This window comes from Macaca mulatta, chromosome 5 (genome assembly GCF_049350105.2).
Source record: "Macaca mulatta isolate MMU2019108-1 chromosome 5, T2T-MMU8v2.0, whole genome shotgun sequence".
Lineage (NCBI taxonomy): Eukaryota > Metazoa > Chordata > Mammalia > Primates > Cercopithecidae > Macaca > Macaca mulatta.
This window is the reverse complement of record NC_133410.1, coordinates 144,683,035-144,698,597: the sequence shown is the minus strand read 5'-3', so window position 1 is coordinate 144,698,597 and position 15,563 is coordinate 144,683,035. Positions and strand designations below refer to the sequence as shown.

Here is a 15,563-nt window from a genome sequence, read left to right as displayed (position 1 = left end):
CCAATATCTTTAAGGTGCTTATAGGAAAAGTGAACAAGGAAACACATGGAAGACAAAAAACAAAAATTCTATATCCAGTCAAACTGTCTTGATAAAGCAAGGTGAATTAAAAATCTTTTCAGAAAATGAAAGCTAAAACAATTTATCATCAAAGATCTGCACCACAAAAGCTGCTATGAGAAATTTTCAGACTCCAAATGGAGCTGACCAAGATAGAGGCTGAGACTAGATAAATACTTTGAATAAATGCAAAAGACTTACTTTTTTATTCTTCTCTTAATTGCCTTAATATACAAGTTATAATTTAATACAAAAACGTAACCTTGTATAGTTATGTTTATAACACATGTAGACGCAAAATGTATGTCCATGGTACAACAAATTTGAGGCAAATTAAATATGAATATTATAAAATTTGTACATTTTGCATAAAGTGTTAAAATATTAACACTATACTGAGATAAACAAACATAAAATAATCCCAACAGCAACCATACAATAGATACAGAATGATATGGCAGAAAGTCCATTAATGGAATTTAAGCGGAATATTTAAAAAAAAGTTGAGCAATTCAAGAAAAAGAATAAAAATACGAAAGACAAATGGGAAAATAAAAAAAGAATCAATAGATATGGATGGAAAATTATAAATACAACTACATTACATCAAATATAAATTGAATTTACAATTCAATTAAAATGTACAGATTGTTCCAAATTGCCAGCCCAAACTCTAAAAACAAAAAATGATAAATCATGTAAACTTATATCTTTCAATAGATGCACTTCAAATGTAAGAACATGAATGACTCACAAGTAAAATATTAAAATATATCCCATGCAAATATTAAACATAAGCAAGCTAGTGTTGCTATATTAATATCAGATAAAATAAACTTCAAGACAAGCCATTGTACAAGAAGTAAAGAGGGTCATTTAATATAAATCTTAAAAAACTGTACCTTGAAGACTAATTTTTAATTGAGCCTAATCAATAATTTCCACTCATATCTCACATATTGAGAGTTTTATTATTATTCCATACCAGAAATTGTTTACTGACCTAGGATTTGTATATATTCAATATTTTAATGTATCTGATGGTTAGACTGTCATTACATAAAATATACTTTTGATCTTGTGCTGTATAGTCTTTAACTCCCATTTATTTATAGGTCAATGTTATAAGAGATAAGAGGCATTATTAATGCTGCACGACAGAGGCTAAAGAATTCTTGTTCTGTTCTGTACAGGCTCTTGTGCAACAATGAGAAATCAGAGAAAGAACAAGAGGTCATCTGCAGCCAAACCTGGTCAGAAGGATTATAGAATCTTTTATCTTTCTTTTGTTCCCTCAATCCTATTGTCATCATTCAATTAGAACTATTCTTTTGAATAGCTTTAATAGAAAATAAATGGACTTAACTTTTTTTCGGATTTATTGTGCCCTGCATTTCAAAATAAATATTAGTCACTGAGCTAAGATATATCAGACAACATCAGGGATACTAAGTTATTAATCAAATGAATTTTAAAGTGAAAATGCTGATATCATAGGCTGGATGTAGGCTCTTACCTAGTGAGGATCTGTTAGGCAAATAGTGCCTTGTTACTGCTAAAGCTAAACAAATATAAAAAGAAAGCAGAGATGGGTTCCCTTGCTCAGCTTAAGCCATGACAGACACAATCTTTTCCTGTTACTACTAATCCTATAATACTTACTTAAGAATTCTTACCTTTAAAAAATTGCTTTTCACAGAATATGTAACTATAAAAATGATGACATGCTATTAGCATTGTCTATGTAGTCACCTTCTTCATACTTGGTAATATAAACCTATTAGTTAGGATGATCCTGCCACACAAGAAAAAGAACATATTCCCCAAAATGAAAAGGAAACCAGAGTAACAGGTAATGAGTGTTGGCTGTTTAAATATAAGCTCAAATATTTGCCAGAACATGGGGAAATCATGTCAACAAGATTTACAATTACTGTCACATTTTCAAATCAAAAGATTGATAAAAATTAGGGATTGAATTTTCCTGTTTTACCTGAAGAAATGCAGTTGTTTATTTTTTAAATGTTAGCAACTATCTAACTAATACAAAATTAGTTTCTTTTCATTGATATTTTGAACATAATAATTTTAAATTTATAATTTAGATACCTAGTCTGATTTTTAAATTAATATTTGAAACCATTTAAAATGCTTAGCTACAAGTAGATAATAGTTGTTTTAAATCAGTTTTGAAAATCAAATTCCAAATTCAGTGTGAGTTTTAATTCTTTTATTCAAAGAATTTAAACATTGTCTTGACATTATGTCACATGTTTAATTCAAACTAGGATTCCTTTCCATTGAAAAATGATTTTAATTGATGGCTTAATTTAAAGAATGACTCGTTTACTGAATTATTTGAATTTTGCATACAGATTGAAATAGTTCACATTAAGTAAGCAATATGCCGTTTAACAGAGTTTTCTTTCTTGACTGGGGTTTACTATTATCAAAAATATTACATATGTTGTGAACATCTTCTGTATGAAGCATATGACACAGGACTTACTCTCTGGTGAAACCATGGTAGGAACAACTGCCATAGAGGCACTCATGGGTATGCCAGCAGAGAAAACAGGTGACCCAAACCAAATATCTCCAAGAACTGGAACATGAAGAAGTCTCCACTTATAATGGCTTTGAGGTGTTGTCTGAGTCTGAGTCGTAACATTGCCCATGCTCCTGCTTTTATCCATTAAAGGAAATTTGAGTGATTTTTTTTTTTGGAATAACTGTGCATAATACCTTTTAGAATGTGCTATGGAGCATAAAAATACAAAGTCCATGTCTGAAAAGAAGGACACCGACAAGAGATCAAGTCATATCTCATGATTACTAGCTTTGTGATATTTGCATAAGACATCATTTCTTTGAACTTCACTTTCTTCAATACCTTATACAGGTTTTGAGAGGATTAATGGAATAATAAACATAAAGTGATTAGCAGAAGACCCTTAGAAAAAGACAGCAGTTAGTTGTTATTATCATATTTCACTATGCAAAGTAGTAGTGATATTAGATGTTGCTGATGAAAATAGGAATAAAATGCATATATAAAATACATATATGAACAAGCTAAATGTTAGACCATTCATTCTCAATCATTTCAAACCAACTTCTCATATATTGTAGTGAATTTGTTATCATGCAATGATAAACAGAGGAACTGTAACCCAACTTCATAGGCAGCTACAAAAAAATAATATAATGCCCTAACTGTATTAGGAAACATAAAAGCAAATTTAAGTTAAAAAATAATATGTCCTTTAATAATCACACCTTTGGGAGCAGACACAAGCCTTTGCATCATATTAGACAGACAATTGCCACTGATAGTGGTAGGTGAATATAAAGAGTGGCATTGCCTTTGCTGATACAAGTTTGGGGAAATACTGAACAGTTTTTTATTACATGCCCCCAAATAAAAAAATATTTTCTGTATCTATACAGTTTTAATATTGTTAGAAAAGTATATGCATGCAAAATGTGGTTCCAGAAACATTTTATTTATATACAAAATATTAGTTCTAGGTTTTATCATATATAAATACATATCAGATCATTCAAAATATGTACATGACAAAGGTCTATTTTTGCACAGTGCAGAATATCTAACAGTCCTCATCCACATACATTCAATGCCATCCACATGTGACAACAAAATGCTCATACAAATTTCCAGATGCCTCACTGAATGGCATTTTCCTTACTATGATACTCCCTTTTGCATAACACTTCCTATGACAACTGAGCAAAGAAGGCATATTTTTTGTTGTTCCAGCTTTGTCAAAGAAGGATATTAAAATTACGTGGCATTTAAAAAATTATCATACCTTGGGATTCAGATTTCGCAATGCCTTTCTTCTTTTTTCCCTTTCATTCTTCTCTCACTTCATATTTTCTTCTTTCTTTCAAACAATATTTATTAAACAGTTATCATATTAAGAAGAATTCTATTTAGGCACTGATGATAGAATAGTGAACAAGAAAACAGATCTTCCCATAGTCATAAAGTTATGAGATGGAGAGGCTAGAAATGAATAGAAGTAATTACAATAAAGTGTGTGTGTGGGGGGGGGTGTTAAATTGAAGATGAGATAATAAATCTGTACATCTAGATAGAAATATGAGATCTTTTGGTTAAGTGTGGATTAGAAAAAAAGGAAGGGACAAAAGGCAGAAGGAAGTGAGAGAGGCTCACAAGGTTGATGACTATTTTACAGAGGAAAGTTACTAATGACATCTCTCAGGAAGGACCACTTGAAAAATACTGATGTGACACTGTGATAAGATCTGAGGGAAACATTTGTCTGGTGAAAAAAATGTAAGAGTAAAGTTCCTAGGTAAGGCAGAACTGGCTTAACATGCTTAAGGAGTGAAAAGTAGCAAGCCTATCTAACATGAAGTGTGTGATAATGGGAAGATAAATGAGAGATTAATTTGGAAAGGTCATGAGAAGACAGTTTGTACAGGGCATTGTAGGAGCTTAAACCTCTTTGTAAAGGAGATGAGAAGCTGTAAGAGGGTTTGATATTTAAAAGCATAACTCCAGACAAGGAATTGAGTAGAACTCTGTGAAATGGGAGATTGTATTGTTGAGGCTGTATGAAAGTAGAACAGACAGTATTTGATGATGTATTGGTGAGGTAGACAGAGTAAAATCAAACATCATGTTTGAGAATGAACATCTAGGTGAATAATGGTACACTTTACTGCAATACAAAAGACATGGGGAGTAGGTTGTGACAGGGACATGGTAGAGTTGAAACAAGATATTTGGAGACATTATGCTTGAATTTCCTATTCAATATCCAAGTGAAAAATCAAGCAGGAAGTAAAACCAAGTAAAATATATAAATTTCGAGCTTAGGCATGAGTCATTACTAGAGAAATACATCTATTTCTCATCAATAGTTTATGTGGATCTTTCGGAAATAAAAATGGAATCTAATAAAGGGATTTAACTACAAAAAATTACAAATATTTTCAAAAATATTAAACCATAAAATGGTTAAAATAGTTTAGTTGGGCAATATAAAATAAATATTTTATGATTGTTAACTAACAGTTATCACTACTTAAAGAGTATTAAAATATTTTCTGTCACTGAAATATAATAATTTCCACAACATTGTCAGAAAAAATGCAAAAAGGAGGTTAATTGGTTTTCTCTAAGGTTAAGAGTAATAAACAAAGCTTTTACGTTATTTTGTGATTTCTCACAAAGGAGACATGCATGGTTTTTTAATTACAAAATATATTATTTGTGAAATAGGGTATCATAAAGATTAATCTGTTGGCAATGTGTAGAATAAATTAATATCAACTAGGGGCACATTGAGACATATAAGGTAGACCATCATTTGGAAAGCTACCGCATCACTGAATCTTTCAATAAGGTGATAAAACCTCCCTGGTAAGCAGAAAGTTTATGTGTGTGTGTGTCAGGCAAATGTAAAGAAATGATATCCTGGATAAGATCACCATGAAGTTTTGGATTCTTAATATTTAATAAATATAACACTGACCCTTGATCATCTGTGTTTTGTCTTACTTATTAGCAAAACTAAAACTCAAATTAAACACGTCACTTATTCCACACATGCAAATTTATGAACAAAAGTGACTAGAAAAAAAAACACATAATTATATCTATTGGTTACAATTTAATTCAGGAAAACAATGTCCAAAATGATTCAGAGATTCTTTTCAGAGAAGTAAATACTGAGATAATTTGTTATCACCAGAGCGTCTGAAGAAAGCACTAAATATGGAAAGGAAAGATGATTACCAGTCACTACAAAAATACACTAAAATACACAAACCAGTAACATTATAAAGCAATGACATAAATAAGTCTGCAATATAACTAGTTAACATGATGAGAAGATTAAATCTACACATATCAATACTAACCTTAAATGTAAATGAGTTAAATGCCCCAGTAAAAATTCACAGAGTGGCAACCTGGATAAAGAACCAAAACCCATTGGTATGCTGTCTTCAAGAGCTCCATCTCACCTTTGCAATGACATACATAGCTTCAAAATAAAGTGATGGAGGAAAATCTAGCATGCAAATGAAAAGCAGAAAAAAGCAAAGGTTGCAACCCTAGTTTCTGACATAACAGACTTTAAACTAACGAAGATCAAATAAGACAAAAAAGGGCTTTAAAGAGGTTCAATTCAACAAGAAGAGCTGACTATCCTAAATATATATGCACTCAACACAGGAGCAACCAGATTAATAAAACAAGTTTTTAGAGACCTTCAAAGAGACAGACTGCCACACAATAATAGTGGGAGATTTTAACCCACAGACAATATTAGATCGTTCACCAACACAGAAAATTAACAAAGATATTCAGGACCTGTATTCAGTACTGGATCAAATGAACCTTATAGCTATCTGCAGAACTCTTCACCCCAAAGCAATAGAATGCACATTCTTTTCATTGTCATATGGCACTTACTCTAAAATCAATCAAATAATCAGAAGTAAAACACTCCTCAGCAAATGCAAAATAACTGAAATAACAGTCTCCCAAACCTCGGCATAATCAAATTAAAACTCAAGACTAAGAAATTAACTCAAAACCATGCAATTACATGGAAATTGAATAACGTGCTTCTGAATGACTTTTAGGAAAATAATAAAATTGAGGCAAAAATCAAGAAGTTTTTTGAAACTAATGAAGACAAAGATATAACATACCAGAATCCCTGAGACAGTTAATCCAGTATTAAGATGAAAATTTGTAGCACTAAACACCCACATCAAAAAGTTAGAAAGATCTCAATTTAACAACCTAACATCACAACAAAAATAACTAGAAAATCAAGAGCAAACACATCCCAAAGCTAGCAGAAGACAATAAATAACCAAAATCAGAGCTAAACTCAAGGAGATGGATATATGAAAAAACATTCAAAAGGTCAACAAATTCAGGTGGCGTTTTGTTTTGAAAAAAAAATAATAAAATAGATAGACCACTATCTAGACTAATAAAGAAGAAAAGAGACAAGATTCATATAAGCACAATCAGAAACCATAAGGGGGATATTACCACAATCCCACAGAAATACAAACAACTATCAGAGGATATTATAAACAACTCTATGCACATAAACTAGAAAATCTAGAAGAAATAGATACATTCCTGGACACATACACCCTCCCAAGACTGAACCAGGAAGAAATTCAATACCTGAACAGACTAATAAAGAGTTATGAAGTTGAGGCAGTAATAAATAGCCTACCAATTAGAAAATGACAGGACCAGACAGATTCATGGCTGACTTTTACCAGATGCACAAAGAAGAGTTGGTACAATTCTTCCAGAAACGAATCCAAAAATGTGAAAAGGAGAGATTCATCCCTAACTAATTATATGAAGCCAACATCATCCTGATACTAAAAACTGGCAGAGATACAACAAACAAAACTTTAGGCCAATATCCTTGATGAACATTGATGCAAAAGTCCTCAACAAACTACTGGCAAACTGAATCCAGCAGCACATCAAAAAGCTTATCCACCACGATCAAGTAGGCTTCATCTCCAGGAAGCAAAGTTGGTTCAATATTTGCAAATCAATAATTGTGATTCATCACATAAATGGAACTAAAAACAAAAGTCACATGATGATCTGAATAGATGCACTAAAGGCTTTTGATAAAATTCAAATCCCTTCATGCTAAAAACTCTCAGTAAACCAGGTATTGAAGGAACATAACTCAAAATATTAAGAGACATATCTGATAAACCCACAGCCAATATGATACTGAATGAGCAAAAGCTGGAAGCATTCTCCTTGAAAACTGGCACTAGACAAGAATGCCCTGTCTCAACAATCCTATTCAACATAATATTGGAAGTTGTGGCCACAGCAATGAGGCAAAAGAAAAACAGGCATTTGAATAGGAAGAAAAGAAGCCAAACTATCCCTGTTTGCAGATGACATAAACCTATATCAAGAAAAGCCCATCATCTCAGCCAAAAAGCTTCTTAATCTGATAAGCAACTTCAGCAATGTCTTAGGATAAAAAATCAATGTGCAAAAGTTGCTAGCATTCCTATACACCAACAATAGTCAAGCCAAGAGTCATATCACAAATAAACTCTCATTCAAATTTCCATAGAAAGAAACAAAATACCTAGGAATACATTTAACCAGGAAGGTGAAAGATCTCTACAAGGAGAGCTACAAACAACTCCTCAAAGGAATCAGAAATGACACAAACAAATGGAAAAACATTGCATACTTATGAAAAATAAAGAATCAATATCAACAAAATGACTGTAAAGCCCAAAGCAATTCATACATTCAATACTACTCCCATTAAACTATCATTGACATTCTTCACATAAGTAGAAAAACTATTTTAAAATTCATGTGGAATCAAGAAAGTGTCCAAATAGCCAAAGAAATCCTAAGCAAAAATAATACAGCTGGAGGCATCACATTACCTGACTTCAAACTATACTACAAGACTACAGTAACCAAAACAGCATGGTACAAGTACAAGAACAGACACATAGACCAAGGGAACAGAATAGAGAACTCAGAAATAAGACCACACACCTACAACCATCTGATCTTTGACAAACCTGACAAAAACAAGCCATTGGAAAACAATTCCCTATTTAATAAATGGTGCTGGGATAACTGTTTTACCATATGCAGAAGATGGAAACTGAACGACTTCCTTACACCATATACAAAATTTAACTCAATATGGATTAAAGACTTAAATGGAAAACCCAAAACTATAAAAACCCTGGAAGACAACCTAGGCAATTCCATTCAGAGCATAGCCATGAGCAAAGATTTTATGACAAGGATGCCAAAAGCAATTTCAGCAAAAGCAAAAATGGACAATTGAGATTCTAATTTAACTAAAAAAGATTCTGCACAGCAAAAGAAACTACTAAAATAGTAAACAGATAATCTACTGATGAGATAATTTTTCACAAAATAGGCATCCAACAAATGTCTAATATCCAGCATCTATGAGGAACTTAGACAAACAAGAAAAAAACAAACAACCCCATTAAAATGTGGGTAAAAGAAGGAAACAGGTACTTCTCAAAAGAAGACCATGGAAAACTATGCATCCATCAAGAAAAATGAATTTTTGTTTTGTTTTTGTTTTTTGGCAGGGACACAGGGACATGGATGGATCTGGAGGTCATTATCCTTGGCAAAATAACACAGGAACAGAAAACCAAATAAGTAAATGGTGAGAACAAATGGACTCATAGAGGGGTACCATACACACTGGGGCCTTTTGATGGGTGGAGGGTGGGAAGAGAAAGAGCTTCAGGAAAAACAACGAATGAGTACTAGGCCTAATACCTGGGTGATGAACTGATCTGTACAACAAAATCCCATGACACACGTTTACCTATGTAAGAAACCTGTGCTTGTACCTTTGAACTTAAAAGTTTTTTTAAAAAGTATCTACATATTCTCACAAGCACATTTTCCTTACTTGCCAGTATTTGCAAATACTGACTGTGTTTTTGATGTTACTATAGATGTAATGCTATCACGATTCTGCCTAAATTCAATAATTTCTTTTATTTCAGCTTACCTTCTCTTCTTTCATCTTTTGACTATTTATGTACATGGCCTGAGAATGTACACTTTGGCTCTTCCCCACATAAAAAAAAAATGATTTTTCATCATCATAAAAACATAATGTTATTTTCCTGTCTTACAATTTTTTAAACACTTTTTTTTTCTTGAATCACTATATACCAAAGCTGTTTCCATTTTTTGCAAATCTCTTAAGAAATAGTTTAGGCTAACCATCTTCAAATTCTCACTTTCCATTCTCTCTTAAATCCAATTCAATCAAGATTTCCCTCCTAGAGTTCCCATAAAGACTATAATAATTTCTAGGCTGTCAAATCAAGTGTCAAATTGCTCCCTTCTCAATATAATTTATTTATTAGTAGCCTTTGACAAAGCTTAACGTGCTCAATCTTGATCCACTACTTCTTTTGGGTACTAAACACCACTCTCTCCTCAATTTTTTTCTACCTTACTTTTAGTCCTTCTCAGTCACCTTAACTGGTTCCTCTTCTTTTCCTATTCTTTTTAATTTCTTTTCTCATGTCCTACATTAAATACTTTAAAACTGTATTTGGAGCATTACTAGTTCTCAACACTTCCACAGATATGAATATGACTATGAATCTGATCTATTGCAGCTATTTTCCACACACCACAAAGAATGCCTAATGTATACAGGTTTTCTTGCTTTTTTCCTTTGACCCTCATCCCTCCCTTCTCTCTTTGTTTTTTCACCACAGAACACCCAGAGAGTTTGATTTAAAATGTAAGTCAGTCCTTGTGCAATGACTTCTTGTTGTATTTAACATATAAGCAGAGATCTTTAGTGGGGCCCAAAAAACCCACAGGAACTGATTCTTCATATTACTTCTCTGACCTTCTCTGCAACTTTCTCCCTCTCTCTCTCTCTCTCTCTCTCTCTCTCTCTCTCTCTCTCTCTCTCCTCCTCTCTCTTTCTGACCTTCCAGGCACTATGACTTCCTTGCTCTTGGGCTAATATTTCAGGAATGCTTCAAGCTTCGCACATTGGCTATTTTTACTCATTTTGTTTGGAATGTTACACACCAGAAAACAAATACCTACCCTCCTTACCTGCTCCAGACCTTTACTGAAATTTTGTTTTCTCCAGGATGCCCTGATTTACCCTTTTTAAATAACAGCTGCACTTTTCCTGGGAATTCATGAACTCCCTCATTGTACTCTGCTTTCAAAGGAAGAAAAACCTCCATTTTTTATGATATTCTAATATTATATTGTCAATCCTCATTATTTGTAGAGTCCATATTTGCTAGTTCTCCTAGCTGGGATTACAGGCGCATGCCACCATGCCCGGCTAATTTTTGTATTTGTAGTAGAGACGGAGTTTCATCATATTGGTCAGGCTGGTCTCAAACTCCTGACCACGTGATCCGCCCACCTCAGCCTCCCAAAGTGCTAGCATGACAGGTGTGAGCCACCAGGCCTGGCCTATATATGTTTATTCAAAGAAAATAATAGATTCGTTACACCTCAACCTCACAAAGCAGCAGTAAAGAATGCTTAATTTCATGAAAAACATCTGCATTATTTTGTTATGCTTTTATAAATTCAAAACATTTCAAAAGAAAGAGTAACAATAAAATGAAATTATTGTCTCATCACTTGTCTTTCCAAACAAACTTCAACATATCTAATCAAAATGTTTCTCTTTTCTTAACATTAACAAATAGTGTTCTAAAGTAATCCAATAACTGTTTGAAAACATTGGACATGCTACAAAGAAAATATCTCTATATCTTTTTAGAGTATTGGAAAATTAATCAAAAAATTCTAAGCTGTTTCAATGACAAGTGCATTAATCTCTAAGTAATTGTATTGATATTTCAAATAGTATATTTTACAAATATTTTTCATGACATTATAAAATTAATCTTTAAAAATGTCTTCTTTGTTGCTGTTAAGCAAAGAAGAAATCAACTGTTTTAATGGATTACTTGGACTGACAAACAGCATGCAGGGAAATACCACAGGAACTCTGCCATGGGGACCTCAAACATATGTTGTCAAAGACCACATCCCCGGTCAAAACATATAATGCAAAACAAAATGTGTAATTGATTGTTAGCTAGCCACTATTTTCCTCTAAAATCGAAAAAGTGTTTAAATATTCCAGCTTATATACCAGAGTATAGTAACAGAATAAATAAGAGCTTAACAGATTCGGTCTATGGTACAGTGTCAATTAATCAATTATGAACTTTCACATCACTCTTGTAATACAGTGTGTCCTAAAATTATATGCTACTGTTTCTCATTCTTTTCTGCTTATTTCTACTAAGAGCTTTGCTATTATTTGCCTTACAGAATTATTGAGCAAATATTTTATGTTAATTTGTGTTGATGCCCTAAGAAATTAAGTCAGAATGTTTTGATTAATTTTTCAGAGTTCTTCTATTCTATATTAACAGGAAATTGTATATTTACAGTTTTAAATGAAGGTTAAATGTGATTGTATTTCACAGTGCATTTAAAATGCAATAATTTTTCCAAGTTTCTTTAATAATGAGACTGTGGAATTTCATTAACTATTCACATATAAAAATACAATATGTTTGGAGAGAGATGAGGTAGAAATTGTGTTGCATATTAACCATTGGATTGAATTAGAATCTTAGATTAATTCACCTTCACTTGATCCAAAGCAGAGATTTTATTTTTATTTGGTAAATGTACCTGTTCTTTACATTTATGTTCTAAACAAGACTCATAACTGACCAAATGGGTGGTAGTTATTTCATGACTACGTAGGTTTATGATAGAGTTAGCTATGTGTCTTCGTTAAACACAGTAGGTTTGTTGACAATATTACTACATACATGAATTATAAAGTACAGATTTAATGTATCTTATTTCAATGGCTTGTGTGGGATTTTAAAATGTGCTTCCTTAGAGACAAATTTATCGTAATAATAGTAGAAGAGCTAAAATTTAATTTATATAAATGACAAACTTGGGCAAAAACCCATGTAGAGTTTAACTTCTACTCTATCTGGTTCAAGAAAAACATTGTATATTGCTTTTCAGAATTATCGTAGCTCTTGCTTATTTAAAAGATATTATTAGTCCTTAGGGCCTGTGACAAAGATGGCATAAGGTAAATCACTTTATGATGATTCAGACCAAAACAATTTTGCTACCCATAGCCATAAATATGAAAAATAATGGTATAATTTAAGATAAATATTCTGTTCACTGAATGATTTACTCTAATGTGAATCTATCATTTGTCACAAAATTTCATTTAAAAATAGCTAAATGTGTGCTTTCTATTTGCAGTACCTTTTTTTAACTTCTCTTCTTCATAACTCATTATTGAAAGAATAAACATTTAAACAAATAGTAAATAATGACAGGAGAGCCAATGAATGTCTTCCATGATTTTTTGTTTAAGCAATTATAATGCAGGAAAACAGCTAACATGACAGGTAAGTATATAACAGGATGAACAGATAGATAAACAAATTGAGAGAAGGATAAATGGTAAATGAATGGGTATAAATATATAAATATACATTTAGAAAGCTATACCTCCCAAATACTTAACTATGTTAATTTATAGACATAAGTTTCATTAAAATTTTATGTTTCTGCATGTGTAGTTTTCTTTCTTTCTTTCTTTCTTTTTTTTTTTTTTTGTCCCTTATGGTCTTTTATTTTTATTTTTTATTTATTTTTTATTTTATTATTATTATTTTTTAATATTATACTTTAAGTTCTAGGGTACATGTGCATAACGTGCAGGTTTGTTACATATGTATACATGTGCCATGTTGGCGTGCTGCACCTATCAACTTGTCAGCACCCATCAACTCGTCATTTACATCAGGTATAACTCCCAATGCAATCCCTCCCCCCTCCCCCCTCCCCATGATAGGCCCCAGTGTGTGATGTCCCCCTTCCCGAGTCCAAGTGATCTCATTGTTCAGTTCCCACCTATGAGTGAGAATATGCGGTGTTTGGTTTTCTGTTTTTACGATAGTGTACTGAGAATGATGGTTTCCAGCTGCATCCATGTCCCTACAAAGGACACAAACTCATCCTTTTTTATGGCTGCATAGTATGCCATGGTGTATATGTGCAACATTTTCTTTTTTTTTTTTTTTTTTTTGAGACAGAGTCTCGCTTAGTCGCCCAGGCTGGAGTGCAGTGGCGCGATCTCGGCTCACTGCAAGCTCCGCCTCCCGGGTTCACCCCATTCTCCTGCCTCAGCCTCCCGAGTAGCTGGGACTACAGGTGCCCGCCACCTCGCCTGGCTAATTTTTTGCATTTTTAGTAGAGACGGGGTTTCACAGTGTTAGCCAGGATGGTCTCGATCTCCTGACCTTGTGAACTGCCTGCCTCGGCCTCCCAAAGTGCTGGGATTACAGGCGTGAGCCACCGCGCACGGCCACAACATTTTCTTAATCCAGTCTGTCTCTGATGGACATTTGGGTTGATTCCAAGTCTTTGCTATTGTGAATAGTGTCGCAATAAACACAAGTGTGCATGTGTCTTTATAGCAGCATGATTTACAATCCTTTGGGTATATACCCAGTAATGGGATGGCTGGGTCATATGGTACATCTAGTTCTAGATCCTTGAGGAATCGCCATACTGTTTTCCATAATGGTTGAACTAGTTTACAATCCCATCAACAGTGTAAAAGTGTTCCTATTTCTCCACATCCTCTCCAGCATCTGTTGTTTCCTGACTTTTTAATGATCGCCTTTCTAACTGGTGTGAGATGGTATCTCATTGTGGTTTTGATTTGCATTTGTCTGATGGCCAGTGATGATAAGCATTTTTTCATGTGTCTGTTGGCTGTACGAATGTCTTCTTTTGAGAAATGTCTGTTCATATCCTTTGCCCACTTTTTGATGGGGTTGTTTGTTTTATTCTTGTAAATTTGTTTGAGTTCTTTGTAGATTCTGAATATCAGCCCTTTGACAGATGAGTAGATTGCAAAAATTTTCTCCCATTCTGTAGGTTGCCTGTTCACTCTGATGGTAGTTTCTTTTGCTGTGCAGAAGTTCTTTAGTTTAATTAGATCCCATTTGTCAATTTTGGCTTTTGTTGCCGTTGCTTTTGGTGTTTTAGACATGAAGTCCTTGCCCATGCCTATGTCCTGAATGGTATTACCTAGGTTTTCTTCTAGGGTTTTTATGGTATTAGGTCTAATATTTAAGTCTCTAATCCATCTTGAATTAATTTTCGTATAAGGAGTAAGGAAAGGATCCAGTTTCAGCTTTCTACTTATGGCTAGCCAATTTTCCCAGCACCATTTATTAAATAGGGAATCCTTTCCCCATTGCTTGTTTCTCTCAGGTTTGTCAAAGATCAGATGGCTGTAGATGTGTGGTATTATTTCTAAGGACTCTGTTCTGTTCCATTGGTCTATAGCTCTGTTTTGGTACCAGTACCATGCTGTTTTGGTTACTGTAGCCTTGTAGTATAGTTTGAAGTCAGGTAGCATGATGCCTCCAGCTTTGTTCTTTTGACTTAGGATTGTCTTGGCAATGCGGGCTCTTTTTTGGTTCCATGTGAACTTTAAAGCAGTTTTTTCCAATTCCGTGAAGAAACTCATTGGTAGCTTGATGGGGATGGCATTGAATCTATAAATAACCTTGGGCAGTATGGCCATTTTCACGATATTGATTCTTCCTATCCATGAGCACGGTATGTTCTTCCATTTGTTTGTGTCCTCTTTGATTTCACTGAGCAGTGGTTTGTAGTTCTCCTTGAAGAGGTCCTTTACATCCCTTGTAAGTTGGATTCCTAGGTATTTCATTCTCTTTGAAGTAATTGTGAAAGGAAGTTCATTCATGATTTGGTTCTTTGTTTGTCTGTTACTGGTGTATAAGAATGCTTGTGATTTTTGCACATTGAGTTTGTATCCTGATACTTT

The 15,563-nt window shown here is 33.4% G+C and overlaps 1 long non-coding RNA gene across 1 annotated transcript in view; it reads left to right on the top strand.

The window, feature by feature from the left end:
* Positions 1-1,254: 1,254 nt before the first annotated feature.
* The window catches only part of LOC106998456 (uncharacterized), a 52,978-nt gene continuing 38,669 nt past the window's right edge, over positions 1,255-15,563 (top strand). Inside the window, exon 1 of the long non-coding RNA XR_001444915.3 lies at positions 1,255-1,313. This is a non-coding gene — a long non-coding RNA (uncharacterized LOC106998456). The remainder of the gene's footprint in view (positions 1,314-15,563) is intronic.